General features: G+C 32.1%; 1 long non-coding RNA gene across 1 annotated transcript in view; it reads left to right on the plus strand.

Moving 5' to 3' along the window:
- The first annotated feature begins 517 nt into the window (after positions 1-517).
- The window catches only part of LOC111038205, a 40411-nt gene continuing 13865 nt past the window's right edge, over positions 518-27063 (plus strand). The window contains exons 1-2 of the long non-coding RNA XR_002604951.1: positions 518-628; positions 23780-23982. This is a non-coding gene — a long non-coding RNA (uncharacterized LOC111038205). The remainder of the gene's footprint in view (positions 629-23779; positions 23983-27063) is intronic.

Raw genomic sequence — 27063 nt, forward strand, 5'->3', positions numbered from 1 at the left:
TAAAAAGGCGGTGGGAGAAGTGCGAGTGGTGGCGGCGCCGGCGGTGGCGAAAAAGAGATTTTGCGAAAATACACAGGGGAAAGAAAACGCGCATACACATACGTACTTAGGGGTGTATATATAATATATAATATATATATATATATCCCATATACATCTACCCGTACGTGTGCGCGCGTGTATACAAGTCACGGCGGTAGTGTAGTCAAGGCGGGGAAGAGGGGAAGAGGGGAAGAGCGATACCTAGGGACGTCGGGGAGGGAAAGTTATGTCGGCGAGAGGGTGAGGTGGTCGAAGAGGATGGCGAGGGGGTTGCGGCGTTCGGTGGAGGGGAGGGGCCAGAGCAATTCAATTACACGCCGTTAGCTCATTTAGTATTTAGCTGACGGTTGTCGTCATAGAAACAGGGACGCGCGCAGAATCCACCCCGACCGGCGGTGCCCGGGGGGTGCCGTCGCGCTCCTTATAAAAAGCTGATGCCGGAGCGGCGAACGCTCACTCTTGGACTCCAGCCTCGATGACGACAACTATCAAGACGACGACGACGACGACGGTTTCAAACTCTGTCTCTCTCCGGGCCCCAGCTCCGGCTATCAACACTCGACTGCGCTCTTCCAGAGTCGTCCGCGTAAGTATATTTTATATTTTATGACTTGATATCGTATTATTCTAGAGCCAGTGTTGTAAAGTATTTGAATAAAAGTATTCGAGTAAAAGTTTTCGAATACTGTTTTATTTTATATCGTAACAATAACATTTAATCGTATTTTTTAAAAATATTATAATTTTATATTATTATGTCTCATGGTATTTTTTTATTTTAATAACTTTATTATTATTATTATTATTATTATTATAACTATGCATAATTTCAGCTAAAACTTTTATTGCAACGTGACTAAAAACTATTCAGACAATAATTATTATTAACGTTAATTTTTTCATTAGCACGTAGTATACGTATTTTATAATTTTTTATCATACATTATAGGTATTATTTAAAAATCATATTTATGGCAATTATTTTAAGTATTCGAGTCGTTATTCAATTCGGTACCTTTTTTTAAAATATAAATTTAAGATTAGATATTTTTTTAAGGTATTCTTTACAACACTGCAGTATAATACGTGATTTACACATGCGTGCGATGAGCAAACAAGTATAATACCCAGATTGTATTATGCTCGTATGGGTATGAACTTGTAAGAGTTTTTTGCTAGAAATTTTCTTAGAAAGTGTAAGGCTAAATAAAATGGTTTATACAACTGTCGTATCTGTAGTAACTGATGTTCCCGCCCATTACAGCGTATATTACAGCACAATAATTATTTTATTAATACCAACTAATTTTTAATCATTAATAACTGTGATCAGATATTATTTTAACAAATATTAATACCATTAAAATTATAACCATGTTTGCACTGTCTTTCTTTTGTCTACTAATACAATCGTATAAAAAAAATTTTTAAACATCATAATTTTTTAATTGTTTTATGTACGTCAACTAATTTTCAGTTTAATATTTTTTTTAATAATTAAAATGAAACCAATGAGTCCAAACGTTTATAATTATTACTATTATTTCGATATTTATTTTTAACTGACAGTAAATATTATATTATGCTTCACCCAGTAATAATTTGCTGTGTTTATATGACGATAATATTTAAATTTATACAATTTCGCCTATTTTTAGCGATTCGCCGTACTTAAACCACGCATTTACGAGTGAAAATAAAATTTAACTCACATCGAATTGTACTAATAATATCAAACGGTACGGGTCGAAACTTTTGAATCGAATATACCTACCTATATAGATATATTTGAGTAAATAAAAAACATTAAGTGGCCCTTATTATATTGTTTCTTCAATCGGCTTCGGAAACGTGGCAATAAAAGCTTCCCCCCAAAAACATAAAATTGTTTCAATAAAGGTCGTGATTTTTTTCTCCTTCGCATATTCATAATATAGTACACGCACTTAAACGATATTTTTTTTTTTTTTACAGCCTGGTCCGTGGCCGTTTTTATTATTCTTATTATTCAATCCGGGAGTGATAAAGTACGGACACGGGGGACTCGCCTGAGTCGTAAAAAAAAAAACAATAAAAAACAATAATAATAAAACTTCACGTCGATAGGTACCTACGTGTTATGTTTTAGTCGTTGACAAGTGTATGTGTAGGCCAGGCCGCGTAGGAAGTCGATGAGTCGATCCCCTGTTCTATTATTATACTATCATTTTTATTATTATTATTATTACTATTATTATTATTATTACTATTACTATTATAACTATTATTATTATAATTATTATATATATATAAATGGATAGGTAGACGACGGCCACAGGAAACTCGATGTATAAGTGCGGCAAGCCGTCCCTCGTCCGCCAGTCGTCCCGCTTGACGGAGGGGGGGCACTTGGTCTGTGCGCGCGGTAAAAGTGCACTTGACATGTTGCCCTGACTTTTCACACGCCGAGGCCATATAATTTTCCCTCGTCCCTCGTAATAAAGTTCACGCCGTGTACTTTTGCCAGTAATTTACAGAACCTCTGTTAACAGAAAGAAAAAAATGTACATCTATATACCAGCGGTATTCGAGTGGTAAACAAAAACTCCCGGCTCTTTATTATAATATATTATTACATAGACATCTATAGCTGGGTATTTAAATTAAAACGAGTAACGACGTTTTTCCGGCCAACATCCTCCTCCGCTCCCGAATAACAGCGGCAATTAATCGTTATTAAACGCGGTTGATTATTATTTTTTTTATTGAATTATAAATATTTTAATTCAATATAACTAAACTGTGCGCCTCAATCGCGTGTTTCATTATTGATCAACTGTGGTAATTTTATACCATAAATCTCACGACAGTATAATATCAAGCATAATAAAATATAAAATCCAGTTTAATCGTTCCATCACCCAACACATTGTGTATTTCGTTGAAACAAATTTAAAATAAAATACCCTACTAATATATTTTAAAACTGAAAGAAAAACCATCATCTATCATCAAGTTAACCAAAACGCTTTAATTCCTACTGTTTGCAATTTCAGTAAGCTTCAGTAATTAGGTTAAATATTTGAAGTGCCGTATATATTATGCTTAGTGTGTACAATGACTTTGTATTTGTGTTTAATCAACAACAATAGGTAGGCACAGTCATACAGAAAAATGTTTATTTGTTTTTAACAAATATTGTTAAAAGTACATGTTAATTATTAAGTGTTAAATATTATATTTAAAATACATTGAGATTATTTTCATTTCTATTTTAGTGTTTAGTCCATTAATCGAGAATTGTTTTTAATTTGAAAACATTTTGAAAATATTGTCAATGTCTATTGATATTAAAAAAAGTTATTTTAATACATTTGTTTTTTATAAATAATTATCTTAAATGCGTATTTTTTTAAATGATTAATTTTAATATATAGAATAGCTTGAACTTATGTTCTACTATTATTTTTACCTCCAACTATCATAATAAATTAGGACATTGTAAATAAAATACATGCCTACTAATAAATACAAAGAGTATTTTGTATTGCTATTGTATGATAGCATTGTTCTTATAAATTATTATTTACTATCATTTTTAGTAGGTACACACCTTAATTTATTGACAATTTATTACCAAAGAATTGTCTGTACAATTGTTCGGTTACTCTTGGGATTCGATGTAAAATAAGTCTTGTCCATACAAGTCGTCTGAAACAATATTGAAAAACGTAGTGCAATATTATTTCGTTATTGATTTTTGGAAATAATTAAATTATTTGATGAAAGTATTATGTGAATATTTGAAAATATTTCTAGAAATTAAATCATCAAACGACCGACGTTGAACATGAAGTAATATCAGTTCAATCTATTTGTTCGATCTATCGATTTATAAAAAATTTGGAATGTACTTATTTCTTATCCTTTCAGTTTCAATCCACGTATTGAACTTATTTACGCGTTTAACTTACGATTTTCGAAGAAAAGTCAAGACATACCAAACACAACCAGAACGATAATATTGTGTGTAATAAGAGCGAGCATAGTGTAGGTAAAATCGTTTACCAGAGCTCCGATATCATCCCTTGATGATGATAACAATAGGGTGGGTAGGTATTAAACAACTGAACACACTGCAGTCTAATTTAAAACATTTAATTACTCCGTAGAACTCGTCGAGTTGGGCGGCATATGCTTTGGTTCGCCTACTCTCGATACATAATACTATATGATTTATATAGTTATATGTATGAATTTTCCGATGAGAGTTTTCCAAGATGAACCCGATGACCACTAACCATTAACCGTTAAACCGACGGTACCTATGTTATTCTATGCGCGTGTTCTGATGTCCTGCGAATATGTGCCACTGCAAAGATACATTTTTGGTGTTTACAGTCGAAAGTCAAACAATAGGTAATTGTTAAGTAAACTCTTGTCGTAGAAGAATCGAATGTCCAAAACTATTATCGAAACTCAGTTTACGATTATATTATTTGCTCTGAGTGTGAATGTCCTCCGTGGGGACCAAATTGACGATGCGTACAAGTTGCACCAGACCAATTCCCCAAAGTACCTATACAGACGCCCGATGTCATATTGATTTATCAACATCATAATTCACTGGGATACGCACTCGTATATAATATTATGTATTATTATATAAATATTATTTTTGTGGTTTATGTCGATTTCTTTTAGAGTGTATTTAGAGTGATATTTTCCGAGCATTCACCTCACATCGAGTCCCCTTTGTACACTGTTTTATTTTTAAATCGAATATTTTTTTTGACATTAAAGAATATATTATAATATTGCTACACAGTCGGCCACCCATACATTAGTGTTAATGTATTATAATTTATATAAGAAAAAACAATATAACTGGCAATGTACAATGGAGGTCCACAAATGATATGAAACCTTTTGTACAATGATAATATGATAATATATACTTGCAATAATCATAACGCCTCTTTTATAATATCATATTTTGTATTATTACCCAAGATAAACACTGTCGCTAATAAAATGTTTGATCTTTATTTTTACAAAATCTCAAGTGTGTCTATACACTTATAAATTTACTGTTTGAAAAAGTTCTCACATAAAAGTAATACATAATTATAAGTTATTCGCTCCGGGAATCCGACAGTAAACTTAAAATCTGAATCCCGTTCTGTGCAGCCGCCCATTATACAAAATGCATATTATATAATATGCCGTCTACCTTCGTCGTATTTCACGTTCGTCGTATGTATTATGCATCGGTTCGTTGTGTTTAGTATATTATTATTTACCATGTTTATGGTTGATACCTTACGCAATAGACATGTATACTTGGTCTGGTTTTAGCATGCACACTTTGGTATTATAATGTTTTAACTATGTTACACTTCATATCCGGTCGCCGCCGCCGTTCAACCCTCGATTTGTCCTGATATTTTTTCCCTTTTAGCGGCTGTTTCATCACTACGATGCATTTTAATGAGCGTTGCATGCATATTTATCAAATTGTCGAGTAAATCTGCAACGTAAATAATTGAACATGATCCTTAAACAGGAGCTCTCGCACATTATAATATGAACGATACGCCCACCGCAATGTCCTCAGACGAGGCGGTACAACATCATTTTGAATCCAAAATATAGGTATATACCTGAAATGCGGTTATACCGACGCCATATCACACCATTTTTGTTCACGCTTTAAGTATACAATTCATATGTACAACGCTGCGTGTCTATTACGTCTTGTTTCCGGTACATTATATATTATATATTATAATCCCATTATTGCACATAATATGATTTCGACCATACCATGGTATAATTATAATTGCAGTGCTTTGCTTAGGGGCGAATTTAAGTATAAATTAGTCACTACGAAAGTTTACAAAAACACATATAATTTCAAACATTCGCTCTAGTCGTGAGAAGTTTAATTAAAGTTTGTTGAAAACAATCTCCGCGAAACTTTAAAACAACAATGTATATAAAAATCGATAATTTTGCTTGTACTCAATTAGAAATCGCTCTTGTCTCGCAATAATAATCGGTTTTTCGTTCTACGTCCGCTTGACATAACCTCGTTTTCGAGACCATTAACTAAAAATAAAAATAAAACATGGACGATAAATCTTTGCAGGTAAGTTCATGCACTGCCGCGGCTGTCCAATACTCCGATCAATCGTATTATTATTATTATTATTATTATTCGATTACCGTTCCATTATACTTCAGACATTTTCGGTGAGTCATTTTGCTGGCAAAGTTCGTGAAACGAAACATCATTTGTAATTAATTACAAAGGACAAATAAACGCAAGTTGTCCGATCGTGTTTTTACAATTTTTTTTACACTCTTAACTGTATGTACCCTTCGAGTAAATGTTAATAGAATATAGCACGCCCTGTCTAATACTTATCGCTGCCATATCACTTGTCGTCGTCGATAATTTATGAATAATCACACTGCTGCGGCGTAGGATTGATGATGTTATAAAATGAAACGATTTTTTCGATTATCAGCCGTTTGCCAAAATGACAAAATAATATGTAATATAGTAATAATGTAACAACTGTTAGGCAAAAAAGCTAAATGTATTGATTACTGACTATGAGTCAGACCGATAGTTAAAGTTGTACAGTATAGACACTTGCGCGACATAGTCACTATAATCAAGTCAAAATATTGTACTAGGTAACGCAAGTTGCGTAAAAGTCATTTATTAAATAGATCACAATAAATCTAAATAGCAGAACATATAATAATTAAATATTGTTTGACCCTCGTGGTTTTTCAATGGAATATTTAAATTCAATATTTATTTGGAATCCCATGATTTTACAAAAACTGAAATAACTCATTATACGCATTAATATGACCCAATCGACTATCATCATCGTTCGTCAGTTACCAGTTACCAATACATATTACCGATACACATTTAACCTATGTATACAACTTATAATTATTCGACACTTAATAATTCACAGCTTCTATTTAGTTGTTTTGTTACCATCAAATATATATTATTATTATTATTATTATGTAAAATACCTCCACTGCGTCGTGTGCTTACAGGAAATGTCTGTGGGACCACAGCAATAATATCATTGGAATGATTAAAAGCGTATATGACCGTGTGGGAAACGTAGTCGGTAACAGTGTACACACCAGAGGATGCCATGTGCGCGTACATCAAGATTTTCGATTAGGTTAAGTAAAATATTAAATGTTTTTATATAGAGGGTTTCATATGTGCGCGCGCGTGTGTGTGTGTGTGTGAGAGAGAGAGATTTATAAAAAAAAAAAGAGGCAAAAAGTAAAAGATATACCTACTAAAGGAATTTTTAATTCAAATGCCACCGCGGACTCGCGGCATTTGCATCGTTGAAAATAGCCGTTGCACCGGCGCTATTGCACAAATGCATAATATGTATACGTCATGTGAGTGTGTGCAAGTGTGTGCGAGACGAGGAATGTCGAATAAAATAAGTATTATACATACGATCGTTGGCTGGAGAAAAATGTCCAACGTTTTATATATTATATAATACGTAGTGGGAAACTTCTGCAGATAGTGGTTGGGGGTGGGAGGTTTTTTCGCTAAACTTTTGTCGGTGCGTATGGGGGTGGGATTTGGAAGGGGGGTCGTCCCTCATCTGTCACCGTTATTATAGTTTTGCTGTGTGTATACGTAACGCCGTGTATAACTTGTATTTATATAATGTATATTAAAAGGTAGACTGTGGCCAGTGGCGGGAAGCGTGTTTACCCATCGGGTCGTCCTGAGTAAGTTATTTGTATAGGACCGATTATTTGGTTGGTTCAAGTAGCATGTACAGATCTATCAGTGTGCACGCGACGACGTGTTGATTAGTCATCAAACACTACAAAAACCACTTCACGGTAAGTATATATAGTTACTTCAAGCTGACAATTAAATAATATGAGTGTATGCCTATATTTTAGGAACTATAGAATTGCTATATCACATCGTTTGATGTGATTGCGAACCTGGAACAGTTTTAAATTAATTTGTTTGTTATAATCTCGATCAGTCAAACATGGTTAATTCGACCATGCACGATTTAAAAATCTAGGATTTATGTTTTTTAGCAATTTAATTCTAAGATAAGTAATTTTTAAACCACAATATGCCATTAATAATCAATTATACGTGTAGTCATGTTGGGTCTAAATTGAATTGAATATTTAAAACATGTTGACGTTAAATAAATTCTATCCTAATATCATAACATAATCTGACATTTCACATGTTTTCGCAGTAGGCTATAAAGTATAATTAACTTTTTAAAATAATTTATCATTTACTGAAGTGCACTGCTGCTATTTTATATTACCTATATTTCTTCGACATACCAACCGATGTATGTTTGGACTCTAAAATACGTTTATGAGTGATTAATAGTACAAAGCATAGAGTAATGGTGTATTTGAAGTAATCGATAGATTTTCAGAAAGAATTTTTCATAGTCATTTGCAGTGTGGCACAAGACGTTTGCGACCTAAACGCTTGTCAGATTTGAAACATTTTCAATATTTTGAGCAACGCACACTAGAACGTATGCTATTAAGATGCAATTTTTAGTTTTCGTGCTAAATGTATTTTGTCGTAATTATATTTTCCAGTAAATTAGGTTACAGTTTGAAAATTAGAAACACTTTTTTTCAATAATGTTATTAGAAATAACATGCTAAATGGAGAAAAACAGTTTTAAAAACAAAAATTGTTTCACCTAAATATTAAATACTATTAAATACTATAAAATGAGTATTCTCTAAGAAACAATAATGAAGAGCAATAGATTTTAATATTTTATCATTATTCTTTATTTCTAATTGATGAAAAACTTCATATATTTTCCATTTGGCTGATATTATAGTAATATTTAGTTTAATTAACGTTGTTGAATAATAACAGAATGGCTATTATTTCACGTGATTATAAATAAAACAATTAAGTAAACTGTTCCCAATAATAAGAGATATCATTTTGAACTCGTACGTCTAATAAAATTAATTATAGTGATAATTGATAAGATTCAGTTGTAATAATACATTAATGTATGAATAATTACCAAGATTCGTTTTTGTTTATCGGATAAATACCTACGTGAGGTCCCATCAAAATGCTATCACATATTTTAATTTGTTGAACTCAGTGATGAAGAATACGTTACTAGTCTCTCTACGAAAATACAAGCATTACAATGTACAATATATTTTTTAAATTTGATTTAAAAAATGTTGCATACAATACGTTTAGGTTAACATTTAATTAAACGGAAAAAAACTACCAAACATTTGTATTGTATTTTTAACTTATAATATATTCAAGCCGATCATGAATATTGTATCTGTGGGATTCGTGGACGGTCTTTCTGAACCCCCCCCCCCCAAAAAAAAAAAAAAATTAATTAACGAATGTGCGTTTTGATCTCCGTCCTAGTTCATCGTCGACGGCATTTGTTCATCTTTCTTTCAGCTCGACAGCCACATCGGCACGGCTGAGCACTTGCCCCCACGAATAAGTACCATCGAACACTTAGCCGTCATCCATCTATTTAGCTACTTAACCGATAAATAAGTGCTTATTATAAAGAGTGGTGAAGTGCAAGGCTTCACACACATAATAAACTATATTTTTAATCAAATTTTAAATTTAAATTTTAAGTCTATATAGGAACAATAAAATATTCGATTTTTCTTGACCGGATATATGTGTGAACGGGTGAGCCGACATTTAGTGGTTGAATTCCGTGATTTACTTATAATTATATTACTCGGAGATGGAGTAGCTCTCTAAACAATTTCAGAATCGGTTCACTATAGCTATAGAGATTATCCTCTACAAACAAACAAATTTCACCTCTATATATTTACAAAAAAAAATTGTAAAACATTATTTCTTTATGGAAGAGCTGGATAAACTTTTCTACAACCACTCCCTTACACTATTTCGCTAATTCTTTTGAAAATAAAATCCATACAAATTCCAATTTTCATCGTACAAATTCATACTAATACGAAAGATACTAAATATTTATGAAAAAATATCTGTATAGGGACGTACATAATGTACATTTTAAAGATATATTTTTTTAATGTTTTAAAATTTAAACTGAGTCCGACAGTTTTGGATGGTCTATTATAACTGTTTGAAAAACTTGGCAAATCAGAAACCGAAACCATAAGAGATTTAAAAAAAATTCTCCTTCTCAAATGTGAACAAAACGAATGTAGACGAATGGCTAACATTGATGTATACAGACAGCCCAGTATATATTATTTTTTTATTCGTGAGCGCAAATATTCTAAACACGACCCTCAAGTATAATATGCAAATGCTGTAGGTACAATTGTGAAGTATATGAATCGCGACGCCAGCAGCTGTAATAATACATTTATAGACACGTATTGCGTGTCTGCGCAGGAAGTGTTTTGAATCAAAATATTGTTTTTGGTCGATCGAGTCGTCGTTAATGCACCGTTCCAAGTGTATAATATTATGCAGGACTGCAGAAGTCACAACGCGTTTTATGCATAGCTTATAAATAATTATAATCATAATTTTTAGTGCATTAGTATATTATTATTATTATTTTGTGTTACCTATATAAATGTGTTAGACTTGACCTCCTCTTGTACCTCTACACAAGTCGCGACTTCCGCCGACCGCCGAGGAACCTTCTTTATGACGTTCCCACGTCGTTTAATTTGAGTCTAAATAAGATTATATCAATAGAAAAACGATTATTTTAGGAAGTTAGTTGTAATTTCATGTCATCAAAAAGTGCCAATTAAAATTGTATAATGTTTTTTAAATAGTAAAACAATACTATAGGCTAATATAAATTCATAATATTACGCAGTAAAAACTCGTTTTCGAAAACAATGTCTCTGCTTGTGACTTTAAAAATTGAACTATAGTGATGTCGCATTATAATTTATAACATTATTTATACACATTGCAAACCGTTATCGTAGAATAGGATTTAAATTCCGATAAGACTTTTGAAATCGTGACTCTTCGATCGTCGATCATGTTTGCCGTAGCGTATAGTCTTTTGAAAATGTCCTACGAAAATCAATTAATCAATTAGTTTCTACGTTCATGGGTTAAACACTAAACAAGAGTAACATTGAATACCTAACCTTACCTATCATAATATTGTTATTTTACCATTTAAGCACAGTTGTGAAGGTACTAAAATATGGAGTCGGCGAAATGTCGGAAAAAGTAAAAACAGTGCAAAATACATATTAAAATTATTTCGTCAGCGCTACCAAGACGATTCCACCTAAAACTGCAATAATATTAAAACATATTTTAATAACGAGAGAGGATTTAATAAGACGAGTCTTAAGCTCACGGTTCACTTATAAAATAATCAAGACACGGCGAGGTGGAGGGTATAAGCAGCGTCGCTGTTTAATTAATAACAATAATATCGAATCGTTTTTTGGTATAACGCCGCACGGGCACTCTCTCGAACCCCTAGAGCGATGGTGACGCCGCCGCAGCTGTCGCTTGATTGACACATTTAAACGCTCGTCCCTTCGTAATATACACAGGAAACAATCAGTTTCATCGGTACGATAGTATTAAATTATATTAATAAAAATAATAATAACATAAGAGCGCGTGATTCTCTTAACGACGACCCGTATTCGAAACTGCAGCAACAACCGACGCTTTTAAAAAAAGTCCGTCCGCAGTTTATTATAATATATTATTATTTAAGCGACTTGCGACAGCAACTCAAGTCCCGATTTTGATAAGATTACGTTTTTGTTTTTACTATTAGTTATAAAATGTAGCGTTGAGCATCATGAATATTATTTTGCACGAATATATTATGAACATCAATCCGCATTTAATAACTATAAAATACGCACCGCCAGTGAGCAATATTATAAATCAAACCCAGGTATAAGGTTACGTATCGTATACCACAATATACGTTACCGTAATAAATAATAGTACATATTCATGCGCAAGATATTTAATTATCGAATTTAATTTGTTACAATTTTCGCACATGAAATTATAATGTAATTTATTATTTATTATTTAACAGTATTATGCTGTAGTTCTTTCATCAGTATTGTAAAAAATGTTCTAGCTTATTTGTTTTAAATATCGTTCGACGAAAATATATTTTTGAGACTTCCACCGTTTTTTAACATCACATCCACTTTGTAGATAGTAAATAATATTATGACATCATGTCGTACGGATTTCGAAGGTTCAGCGGATGTACGCGAGGGTTCATAACACTGTAATAATAATACCTTATGTAATTTGAGTCCAGAATTCAAACAATCGATCAGAGCATAAATTTCGTCAACGCGTTCATTATAGTATGTTTTATTATTCTTTATGGAGCCTACCTACATGGGGTCCGTTATTAGGGGTCTCAGAATTTATAATAAAAGAATACCAATGTCTATGACTTTTTAAAATTCATAATAATATAAACAAAACTGTTTAATTTTTTTTCAACTTAAATTTACATATTCTTTAATACAGAACATCGAAAAAAATTATTATACTGTTGTAATTTTGTTTGTGTAAATTTTGAGTTGGGACGGTTGACTACCAGTTTCATATAGTCGTATCCTAGATAATTGTGTTGTAGAAGAGTCGACAAATTTAAAAGTTTCATGAGGTCGAGTGACCAAGGTTTTAAATTATAATTATTAATTTACTTTATACAACTCGGGGCAGTATTTAAATGACATGGAGGCCAGAGAGGGCAGTCAACCTCCAAGGAGTGAGGGTGTAGATACGTTAATGTTGAATAAGTAGAAAGTCCACAATTCTATTTTGCCTTACGTCTCAAAATACCTAAATCAGACCCTGTTAGCATTCAATGTAGTCATTGGAGGTCATTTTAAGGTGAACATTTGGGTATTTAAAATTCAATACTTTTGTGATTTGGCTCACTTCATAACAGATTGACTGGCCTTGAAATAGATAATTTCTAGGATTTGTGCAGCCTAGACAAAAGTGTAAGAATTAAAAAAACCTTAAACTGCGCCACTCATTACATTGTATACTGATACAGTGAGCTGCAGCTCTTCAATTTTTCGATTTCTCTGTAGGATTTTTCAACTTAAATGCTAGACACCTACTTTGAGAAATCAATAACGAATAAGACGCAAGTGGTAGCATCCTATGTACTATCCACGTATAACAGCAGTTGTTATGTTATTCATAAGATCATTATTGTCTAATATTTAATAAATAGTATATTTTAGTAATATTATAATGGAGGTATACTGGAGAACGCCATGCCACAGACTATGTATATATAATATCGCTAATTCCAAGTCGTTTCGTGAAAAAAACAATTTTTTTCTCTACATATTTTATTATGTATAAATATAATAACGTAAACACGATATATTTATAAAAAAAGTTAACGCAATATATTTTGTATTTGTTTATTTATTTATAACACAATTATTCGTCCTTGAACGAAGGCGTACGCCGTATCCGATCGGAATCGAATAAGTAGGAAAACATTTTTCCCCGTTGGCCCGTATACAATATTTTACATAATATATCTTTAAAGGTTATGGTGGGACCTATTTATATTATGTTATGTGAAAGTGCAGCGAGCTTGTGACCATAATCTATAGCGCTGAAAAGTTTTTTAAAGAGATTACTCTTTTACAATCGACCCGGCCGTTGTAATTTTTGTTTGATATTTTTCTTTCACTCGAAAGTCAGAAAATATAATATTTACCTTACGATTTTTTCATTTTTAATGAAGTACCAACTCCGTCCTTAACTTCGTCTCCGGCTTGCGGGCCATAGAAATATACGTCTACGAGAATAATAATATGATATTACACAATATAATATGCGCCTCACGCACTCACTCCATCACTCTATTTTTCTCTTATGAAAATATAAAATATATAATATGAACATACATGAGGTTTTCCCTCGGCATCAAGAAAAATCTCTCAACCGTATAGACTATGTAATAATAAATGTATATTAAAATATTACATACGTTGCCGCATAAGTACCTGTACATAGTGTGCTGTCGAAGTCCTTAACGAAAACCGTTGGTTTCTCTTATATTATTAGAAAAATATACAATTACTATAATGAAATCCCGATAATAGAAATATACTGTCGTTGTATCTTGTAGCTTGTAGCTTACCGAATTTTGATTTTTGGTTTTCGGTTAGGGCCCCTCCGATAAGCGGGCATGTGATTTGATAGCCATGATTTCACATAGCATTATAAGACCACTATAAATAGAACTGCGCGATGTATTAATGTATAACCTTATGTCCTTATACCAGATGAACCATAGTCAAACACACAGTACTGCACACACCAAGCGATGTGTAATTAATTTTTTAATTTGATTTACACGTTATGTCCGTCGCACTCACTTGGACACCTGTAGCATTTAGTAATGTTCCACGCATAATTTGGTTTTAGACGAAAAAGGTCGTTTCCTAAATCACTCCTTTCTCCCTCTCCCTAACTTTTACCTAATTATATTATCAAGTAAGACTTTAATAAAGTTCAATAGTTCGTTGACATTAAACTATTTTATTACGATTACATATATATATTATATATATATATTCGACGTCAAGTTGAGGACAATATGACACAGCAGTATTCTCTGCCGTACAGTAAGTAATTGGGCATTGTAACTTTAATTATAACAACAACAAAAAATGAAAACAAATTGTCATTTGATTAAATTACCAACACAATGTTTCCTGTCAGTTTAGTACGTATTATTGACTGGCATTGCTTACTTATTTTTATATAGTAAATAGTAATAATCTACACTAGTACTGCACATGGGACTATTGTTCACTTTTTTCTGTTTGTCAATAATAATATTTAAAATACCCGTACCTATATCAAACTCTCGATATTATCTCGTCAATTACCGCAGTGTCGCAGAGATTATTTCATCCATAAAATTAATATGGTTTATCGGCTTATCGAAATAATTTTAAGCTCGTACATTCAGTGTTTAAAAAATTAATAAACTGAATGATATAAGGATAGGTATATTATAATATAATATATAGGCATTATAATATATTATTATGATTAGTACACATTCGACCAAAACTAGCTAAATATTAAATAAAGCAAAATTAACCTGGTTAATGCGTATACACATTGCCCCATTGGTCCACTTAGGCTATACAGATTGCCCGACACATATTATAACTATTATAACAAGCAAGTCATTTACACACGTAGGAACATGCATTAAAAACAAATAATAGTAGTAGTAGTAGTAGTAGTAGCAGTAATAATAATGATGATAATAATAATAATAATATAATATGGCGAGATTACGGTGCAGCTCGTAATAAAATATAATACCAAGTACGGAATACAAAACAAACGATTGTTGTATAAAACGTTGTAATACGATATAATAATAATAACGCACTGCAGCGAGCACATGCGAGTTGAGTGCGGTGTAATGCTATTCGGGGCGTAGGTATATAAAATTGGTCATTTGAGCGCATTATGTGGGATAGAGGTATTTCTACGAAAGGGTTGTTGTCACAATGGGAAAACGATCGCGTCTTAAGCCCCCGACTAACTATGTACGTACGGTCTATATATTATATATTGTGCTCTGCACTCGTCCCGTAATCCTACTCCAACACGTTAATATCTTAACCACAGCAGCCCAGCTATGCCGTTATTAAGCGCACATTTTCGTTGTTATATTTTTCTTTTAACCACCGCCGGCCGCCGAGAGCGTTTAAAATATTCCACGCGACGTCCGAGCCTAATCTAATAATCTTTTCTTTTTTTTTTTTCGCTTTTCCGCGTCCATCATAACAATCTAGCAGTTTTGTCACGGACAGGTACATTATTGTCACCTCGAACGGCGACAGCGAGTAATTATTATACTATCGTGCTTTCGGACATAATAATACATAATGCGTGGGTAAGTTTCATTGCTCCAAAAACTAGATATTATATTATTCTCTCTCGTTGCAGGCATAATACGTTTTTCCAATATTTGAAGTGTTATAATACATATTATTATACCTACACCAGCTAAACGTATTTCGTTGTTATATTTGTCTACTTTAACGCGACATCCACCGTCTGCAACGCGAAAGCGTTTAAAATATTCCGCTCGTGGTCCGAATATTATAACCTAATAATCTTTTTTTTTTGCTTTTCCACTTCCATCATAATAAAGCAGTCTTATCACGGACGGGCATATTATCACCTCGAACAGCGGCCGCGAGTAATGGGCCGTTATAATATAAGTGCCTGCAGCCGCTGTACCAGTATCTAGGTATTACATTACTTATTAACCAAAAACTGATTTCAGAAATGTACGCTTGACGGCAATCTTAAATATTATATATTGCTATCGTTCTCTCGGATATAATATTACAATGGTGTGTCCATTTTTCTCCATAAAAGATTCACGGTTTTCCTTTTCCTCCACACAAAAAACGAGACTGGTTTCCGTTTTGGAAGATCATGACTACGGACAAAATAATATGATATTATTATTCCCCCTCGCTATAGGCATATATTATTTTTCAAATATTTAAAGTGTTGTATTATTATGTACGATTAAAATAAACGATAACGATATAGTAAAGAACATCATTATAATATTATTGACGCAGGCTTTATTAATTCTAAACATTATTGATAAGATGACTCGGCCCAATGCTTAACCAATTCGGTCAGAATGGTCTGATGCATCTTTAGACGCGTCATCATTATTATATAATAATATCATCTTTCGAAATTCTGATTGTTGTGTATGATTGTCACCAACATTCCAAATCAAAATAATACGCTTCCTCGAGACCTCGAAGGGCAGACATTATTTCAAGGTCTTATTTATTTACATTCATTTATAACTTGACTGACTGCGTTTGAACTCATCGATGTATTTATTGTATAATAACACAATTTATTATTTGTTAACTCGTCCGCGGGCTGTATATTATAATATTATGGAATTTAAATATGAGCGATTCGTAATGATGCCTTGTAATTATCGCCTTTGAACTATACAATATAATATGGTGTTTATCGAAAACTTACTGATTGTATATTATGTATTTTTGGCCTAATCGTAATCGAGTGTATATAACTATACTACGGTTAATCGGTCTATTGAACTGTTTAATTAAACTGTTTTGTTTGTAGTATTTCTGGTTCACAGACACGTTTTGGTTTTCGGACGTGCCGTGGCAAAGGCCAACTACGGCCAGTGGTGTATAGGTATATTATCCGAGCCGGTAATAACCGAAATTGAATTTCGGCAGACGAACCCGCACAAGGGCGCTCGCTCTCGCGTTTTATGGTCAAAGGGTGGCGCGGGTAATGCGGCCGACCACTTAAATAAATAATAATAAAAAAGAACGCGTAACGATCGAGTGCACTAACAAAATTTGTATGAAATGGGAAACAATTTTTTTTCCTAGAGAAGTATATAAGTTTTAAACGAACGTGCGGCGTGTATACTATACATTACGGCGGTAAACGTCGACGTGCGGCGCGTGCGGGTGGTAAGTAAATTGCTTTGGCCTGCAGTGGAAAAAAGTACATAATACACAACTTAGGGGTAGTTTTATATAAAATAAATATTATATACGGCCGGGTGGAGATTGAGGTGACGGTATATCTCTATATACATAATATTATGTATACCTACCATACGGTGGTATAGTCGGTGGGATGCGATATTCTCTCTTTCTGTGCAAACACACACACACACACACACACACACACACACACACACACACACACACACACACAGAATACACTCAAAACCAATACCTATATGGGTATTACAGGTCTGCCATATTGTACACACCTGCATCGTATATTGCGTACTATACAAACATATTATGTTTTATATTTGCGACCATAGGCGTGAGCAGACTTTGCTGACAAGAGAGCAGAATTTTCGGTAACACAATCCTTGTCAATTATTATTGTAATGTTATTAAAGATAATTGATTAATATATCGATGTCTTAAATTTAAAAAAAAAGGGTTTAGGTCGAAGGAAGGGTAGCTACGACCCTGCCACTCACGAATTCGCGACTGCAATCGTACCTATACAATGTTGATGTATTTATATCGCTGTTGGCGTCAGACGTTTGAGCGAGCTTGGATGAAAAAAAAATAGTAGGTATATGAGCACAACTTCGATATCCAATTTGAGATCTCTAAATCGATTAGTTGTTTTATTCGAGTAGAAAATTTACACGAGCCAAATGAGCGTGATTATAAAAATGTTCGAATTACGGTTTATAATGTAATAAGCGTTTAATTTCCAGTACTCTTATCATATTTTTTGTATTGTACAATATGTGAACATACAAGTCGTATAACTCCTTCAGTAACTACACCGTATAGTTTTAACATTTCCATTGTTGTCACAGCGAATTTTGTTCATTAATAGGTACCCATATACCCATTATATATGTAATTAAATAAGTAATATTTAGTAACAAGAAAAAGTGTTCAATTGATTATGAATACTAATATATCATTTAAATTAGATCTCTTAAATAAATAATATTATTTAAATTTCAATAATTTTTATTGAAAAATTTAAAACAAATTTCGTTTATTCTTTAGACACAGAAATAAATGAAGAAAATGCTAATTTTTTCCTTTAAAAAACAACCCTTGTCTTACACGAACAATCACTAAAAATCCACCTTCAAATTACCTATATCAGCGGTTTTCAACCTTTTTATATCTGCGTACCACTTACACATTTTGAAATTGTTCAAGTATCACTTGACCTAATAACCACATGTTGGAAACAACCACTGGCCTATATATAGTATTTCTGAGGTAGAAAGTATATCCGTGCTCGAAAGAGCTAGAAAATTTAGCTCATATGTTCCATGTTACCATTTTAGGGTAAAAAAGTCACGCTCACTCAAACGGCCGACGCCCTTATTATTATATACTGTTCAATCTGCCCGAAATAAAGTTCAATCTTCCATCGCCCGCATGGGGTCAATTGTTTAGACCTTGGCGGCTTCGCCACTGGGCCACATATATTATGACAGTATACTATTATGGAACATACAAAATAGTAAATACTATGTAGCTACAATATAAAATAATATATTATTATTATAACATTATACTCGTATAGTATGGCTCAACAACAGCAACTCCATAATATAATGGTGGGCTACTATCTTAAGACAATATTATTATTGAGTACTGACTACTGAGTAGAGTGTAATATAAAATTATGTACAATGTATAAAAAAGTGGTCCGCATTTAGAATTTTATCAACCAGAACAAACAAATACTGCTCCCCTACCCTCTTTTCAGTACTATATAGCATTCATTTTTTCGTTTAACAAACGGCGATTAAGCACATATTTCAGTTGCAGCCACGAGAATTCACTCTAAATTGAATAACATAATAATATAATGTACCGCTATTATAATTTTTTTATCAGTTTTTTTTTATTTAAATATCTTATTACTGTAAATGTCAAGGCTTGGATTGTGAATTTAACATTCTCTTCTTTTGTCTTTTAAACATCCTACTTTACAATCGTTTTGTAGTTGTAATATTTCCAGGATCACCCTCCATAAATATTCCACCCTCTACCATTTCGCCCCTCCTAAGTATGGCCCCGTAAAAAAATTAAATATATAAATATTGTATAGTAGATATTTATATAAAAATATGTGAACACGCACGAGATGATTTTAATTTATTATTTAAAGTTTCGTCAGTTTGTAGAAAATGCGTTGCTTATAATAATTAATATAAGACATAGTTTACCATTCAAAAAGTTTTAATTGCCTATCTATAATAACGAATTAAATTTTGAATGTTAGACCTAGGTAGGTATTAATGTTCGTAGAAAAACAATATTGTAAAATTTTATCATCTAGTGTCGAAAGATACGTCCAAATTATTAAAGTGGATATTATATTTGCTTACAGCTTACTATAACTGATTACATGATTTTTTTTTTTGCAGAATACACTTATGAGTTATAATCATCATATAAATATGAACTCTTATAGCTTTGTCCAAGATATTATATGTGTGCCTGAGCTATAGACGTATGTCAATATTGATGATATAAACCTACAAAGTAATTCAAAAATCTTCATCCGATTTAAGAAATAAAAACGTATCTAAAACACGACTACTATACGATTACGATACTATTAGAATTTAGTTATGATCTATATTCTATACACAGACACAGTGTTCTCAAAATATGGTATTTTTTATTTGTCCATCTCAACACAACACCAGCTGACGACAATTTTCATTACAAACTCTCAAAGACACGTCTATCAGTGATGAAAAATGTTTAAAATAAATAAAAAAAATTATAATTTTATTAGAGCCATAGTATAACGAAAACGTCATTACAAAAATATGTGCATTGCACACGACAACGATCTACGCCATCGCGTGATTAGTATAGACAAGTATTTTAGATTATATAATAACCAATTTACGACAAACTAGTTGTAGTTGAGGTATATTGACAAAAAATAAAAATAAAAATATTATCAAAATATTGTACAAATATTTAAAAAACGAGGAATTGTATACTTGTGTTATTGGTCGTTCTAAAAAGTAAGAACCAATTTATCACTTTAAATATATATGAGAAATTGCTTAAACTTTAAGGTTTAAATTACAATTACACTCGGTATTATACTTGACAAACTTTTTGTAACTACACTTAAACAAATATAAAACTTAATCCAATATTTGAGAAAACGTGTTCACGATTTACATAGGTATCACAAAGTTTAATTCAAATGTTTATACATTTTACGATTTTAAAGGCATTTTATCATTGTTCTAAAAAATATGGTAAACAGTAAATTATAGTTTACAATATTATGGTAAACAGAATGTGGCAATTTAAACGTATTGTATAAAATAAACGTTTTGTAAATCTTTCCATGCTAATCAAACAGTAAGCATGACTTTATAATTATAAAACAATTAACTATGGTATTATTTTTTAATTAAAAAATTTTGAATTTCAGACTATAATATGTAAATTATAATATAATTAATATAATATCATTATTATAATGAATAGAACTTAAATTGTATCATTTTGCTATGGAATTAATATATTATGTGTTTAAAAGCTAAAAAAATATTATCGTATAATTTAGCCCATTTAATCATTTAAAGATAATCGTCAAACAATTACTAGCAATTGTTAATTGTTATCAATAATCATTTTTAGCGAGAAAATATTAATCAGATTCCGAAATCAGCCTTGAAATAGATTTTTAAATGTAAAGAACAAAAATAAGTATACACCATCCGTGACGCGTTATTAAATCCGATTAACTTAATTGTATTCAAAATATACATTATATTAAATGGTTATGTCTAGAAATCAAAATCTAATACCTAATGTTCTGTTCAATTTACAACTTGGTGTCAATTTCGTCATAATAATGATTCGCGTGTCTCATACTCTTTCGTATCCAAAATAAGTAAAATATTATATTATTGATATTTTATTATATAACCGATATTACAAGTCAATGAGAATAATTTTTTTCTTCATTTTTATGTAACACCTACCAATATAAAATAAAATTCTAAAGTGACACAAAACTAATAAAAAATAAATAAATTAGAATAAATTACGATGCATGGTTTATAATATTTTTATATGTTATAAATTCTAATAAAATATTCATCTTAAATTATCAAGTGCGTTGGCATTTACACCTCAGATTAGCATAATATACCCATTACAATATCGATATTGCATACGTGCAGTGGCATATTATTTAGGATTTCATTGAGGTTGGTACATAGTCATCGACCCCGGTTGACCACCCTCAACCGTATTCCAAAAATTGTGGTGACTAATATTATTATTACTTGTACTTGCACATAAATTGATAAAATTAATTTATGAACAAATTATATCGACGCATAAAATATATAAGCACCAATAAATAAAGTAAATTTTGCTCATTTAAAAATAATTTTAACATTCAAATTATTAATACTATACCTTATTGATTTCATTCTTTTCATTTAAGAAATTACTAATTAGTAAACAGAGTATTCTTTTGTTCAGATGATTTTTTAATCATTGTAATATTCTGCATATTTGACAAAACAGAAAACAAAAACCATTCACTTTTTACCACAATTTACTGTTTATCGACAAAAAAATGACTGTAGTATAAGTATGTATCTATGATAAAATTATTGAATTTAATGTGACTTGATACCTCAATTTTGGAGGGACAGTAGTAATTTTTCATCAGGTGATCAAGGTTAGTATGGCCAGATCGAAACTAAAATTTTCTAAATTTTACTTAACAAACGTACTGACTTTATATTATATACATTTTAATATTATTTACTTCAGTTATCACATGTAATGATGCTACATGTTACTATTATAGAATTAAAAATACTATTATTTGTATGTGATTTTATCTTCCTACATAAACGTCTTGTGAGGAGAAGCAATTCATTAACTTAACTAGATTACCAGGAAGAAAAAAAAATCATTTGATTAATGAAATAATAAAAAGATCACGTTTTTATCTTGTCCGCTTATTAAATATTATTATGTGTATTGACTACTGGCCATGAAATAACAACATAACCTGTCGATGTCAAAGAAGTTAATCTATAGCACTATGGCTAAAACTTAGTAGGTACTCAAACAGTCCAGAACATAATAGTTTATGACTGCTTCATCATTTTAATATGAAAAATAAAATAATAAAGTGTAGCTTAATATGTTGGAAACAAAAGAGAAGAAGATATCACTTCGTTGTGTTTTGTTTATTGAGAGAAACATCAAAAGTTGTTCATAAACGTAAATATTTTTTTTAATAGGAACTGTTTAGGGAGCTGTTTAAGGACGGCGCACAAGTCTAAAATAATAATAATATACAGAACGTAGAGAGCTAACATTACAGTGAGATATTTTAAGGTCACGGTTAAGGCGTTTGCATAATGATATAATAATGCCATTATTATTATTATTATTATGACTGGTATTTATAATTTTCCGGAAAAACGTCGGATGTCGCCACTTCAGGAGTGCAAGTTTTGCGAGAACCGTCAACCGAATAACTCTGAATTAGGCAACCGAAGTCTGACCGCGAAATGCCTCTGTATATTACAATAAACCACCCATTGTTCAGCTAAATACCCCGTACAAAAACCACCGCATAAATAATATTAATAATAACGATGATGGTGATGGTAATAATAATAATGGAAGTTATAACAATATCGCAATAATAAAATTACCACGACCTAGTCACTCCGACCGTCCATGTCTTCGGTATAGAGTGTGTTAATATTTTCATAATATTCAAGGAATAGCGACACAATATAACCGCAGACATAGGTAGTACACCGTTTCACTCTCGACGCCAAATATATTCGTTAAAGCGATAGGTCGAGCAAACGAAATCCAAAAAAATGTGACGCGGAAAAATTGTCATAATATGTAAACGTTATAGTATTACAAAATACATTTCTTATATGAATTGGTCGTGACAATCGTACCTATCGTTATTAATATTATTGCTGTATTCTCCTCCATCAACCCTATTTTTGGGTCGCCTCTACTAGCCACCGGTTGCAGCGCTAGCGCTGACTAGTGCGCACGCGCGCCGCATTACATTATTATATTTTATTTCAATATATTACAGCCGGTACGTTCTCTCTCCACTCGGCGGCACTCGCGCCCCACACTCGGCCGGCGACGACTCCGCGACGTTCATTTGGCTCGCGTGTGCCGTACAGGTCCTGGTGCGGCGGCGACAGTCCTCATCGCAGTCTGAGCCCGCCGCCGATTCCGACCACGACCGTCGTCTGCAGGACTTCAAGATCGGCCATCCGTGTCCCGTCATTCGTAAGTATTTTGAGCTTTTCATATTGTTGTAGTTGTTGTTATCGCTGCCCGAAATATCGATTTTAGGTTTAAACCTAGCGTTATAAAATAATTTTTGTAAAAATGTTATACATCGCTCACTCAAAAATGTCAACACTAATGTTACACACAACACACTTACATCCCGCGGTGATTTGACATCAAATGTTCGGCTCGAAAGCGAAACTTTCACCGCGTTACCTCCTCCTACGCGGGCACATTTAACACATTATAGACTGAGAGCTTTATATTTGTGCCGCCAAAATATAAAAAATTAAACAATAACTGATTACTATTTCTATTATTTTTTAGTAATAAATTATATAATCCGAACCACTTTTACACTGCCATACTTCTACAACGGAATCTATATATACAATTTCAAACGAAAATGCTTATTTCCCGTATGCCCGTAAGCCTGAGATAAAAAAAATCATATTATTATTATTATATCATTCAAAAAAAATATTTGGCATATTTTTATTTGCTAACGATGTCATTTTATCCGATTATAATATAATAATTATTATTGTTGAGCGGTAAATTTTTTTCGATAACATTTCCCGTACACTATATTATTATGTCAGTGTTGTGACAATATTATGACGTACGCGTGAACAACAATGTATACATACATATTGTACCATGTACACGCTCGCGCGATTTTAAGATAATATTATTCAAAACTGAGAGATAAGATAATCGTCCTGGTCGCCGAATATAATGCGCATCGTGTTATTATAACGCAGTAAATTTAAACATTTATTTTGTACTACATTAGTAATAGTGTGTGTAGACGGGTATGAGTGTACGACAATATTATTACAATATTGTTATTGCCATACGAGATCATTGATCCAATCAACCTAGTGACCTTACACATTATATTATATTGTTGAACGTTCCAATAACGATACACATCGCTTTGTATAAATTAATCCGCGCGCGTTTAATTTTGTTCGCCTGTTGTGGCATTTTGTTTTCTAATGCGTCCGGCCACGAAATTAATTTATCTTGGCAACGACGGTTAGACCGAACGGTCGTTAACGGCGTCGATAATTATCATTCGTCGCAGCTGCGCCTTTTCCCGAATTAATTTCTATACCGCGTCGAAAATCGAGTTGTATTGTATAAGGTAGTGCCTAGTATGCTGCAGTGTATTATACAATAATAGTATATCCCCTAACACCCTACTTGCGTCTTCTCGTCACGGCGTCCTCCCCCCACCCATACTCCCCCATAGTCGGAACAATATTTAAGCCGAAAAAAATACATAAACGGATTTCCAAAGTTTTTTTATGAAACTTACCCGAAGCGCATGGAAGTTTGATGTCTGCGAATATAAGGATAAACGACTCCCGTTTAAAATCCCATCATCCATATTTGATTGTGGTTTAGAGTTAGTGGTATACTTTGGGGGTAGAAAAAACGTAGACATTTTTATAACATAATATTTTATCGTTATATCATGAAGTTTTATAGGTACAATTTCGGCCTTACACAGGTTAGCCGAAGCTTTATGGAAGTCGACTATTACCGAATAAGTAAATTTGTTCGCAAAAAAATTATTAAGGTTTTCCCCATAAAAATCGATCACAAATTTACAAATAATATTATTGAAATATCTTTCATAATACGCGCCAGCTTGAATTTATCTACCTATTTTCAAAAGCAATTTAAATATACCAAGATAAAGAAGTCTATTACTGCAGAGGTCATCGCGTATTATTATAATTGGTTCCTAATACGTAATAATATTATAAATTATAAGTAGCTATGGAATTATTACATTTTAAATGCAATTTAAATATTATTTTATATTTGATGTCATTGATCTTCTAATACAATGAGCACAACTTTTAAATCGAGGTATTAAACTACACGCTAATTTTGAGATATATTATTAATTCTGATAAAAAAAAAATATTAAATTAAAAACTTGACTCGGAGAGTAACTCAATATACATTTTTTAATTCTTTCCTACATTTTACGTGAAAAACGTATTACAATTTTTTTTTTTTAATAAATACTTATTAGGATATAATGCTTTAGTTTGTCAATCAATATATGCTTTGTTCAAACTTCCGTATAGTATTATTTTATAATTTCAACTGTCAATAGAATTTTGAGCTAAAAATATTCAGCATAATAATTTCATAATTTTAATTATTGAACACTAATATTTATAGATGTCAATCATATTTATTGAAACAGCGATTGCCATTTTAGTTGGTATAGCCTATTGTTAAATTAAAAAACAAATGTTTTTGATCAGATGATATTGTCCTGTAGACTCAACATACGAGTACATTTTTGAACTCGGTAAGTACTTTTTTTTTCGTGTGGTTACGCAACTGAGGTGGGAACCACGATATTATTACTTCCACCTCAGTTGCATTGTTTATTGAACAATAATTAACAGAAAATTATTCATTATTATTATTTCATATGATAAGTAGGTACCTAATAAGTAATAACTCATAACGTTATCGGCGTGGCATTTCCGAGAACATGTTTTGTTAAACCTTAAACGTATGTGTTACATTGAATGATATTATTAAAAGTAGTTATTTGCCATGGTATAATAACATGCTGGATAACTTTAAAACGAAAATATGTTTAGCCTTTGTAGTGGGTGTAGAGTCTATGTGCAGTCTATGGGATAATGGCCGAGGGTCAGTAGTTATATATGGTTTAAAATATAACGCTTTATCGAGTTTTTATTCTTTCTTTCTCTTTTTTCTTTTTTTTCGGGGGGATAATATCAGAATGGCTTTTGTCATTTTTTTCTGGGTCACAGTGACAGGCAGTCCTACAAAGTAATTAAAACGTTCGCTCATTTTACACGTCTGACAAAAAGCTACAAACAAATGAAGGGCAGAGGAAATTGAATAGTTTTCCATTGTATTCGATAATAATTAATGACAATAATACCGTTTAGTTATTTTTATCATTATTATTATAACAGTCATTGCTACATAATGCATTTTCAAATCGATCAGCGAACATTAAACATTACTGACCACCAAAAGTATATACTATCAACCGTATGCGCAAACGTG

The sequence above is a fragment of the Myzus persicae genome, unplaced genomic scaffold (assembly GCF_001856785.1).
Source record: "Myzus persicae strain clone G006 unplaced genomic scaffold, MPER_G0061.0, whole genome shotgun sequence".
In the NCBI taxonomy this organism is placed as follows: Eukaryota; Metazoa; Arthropoda; class Insecta; order Hemiptera; family Aphididae; genus Myzus; species Myzus persicae.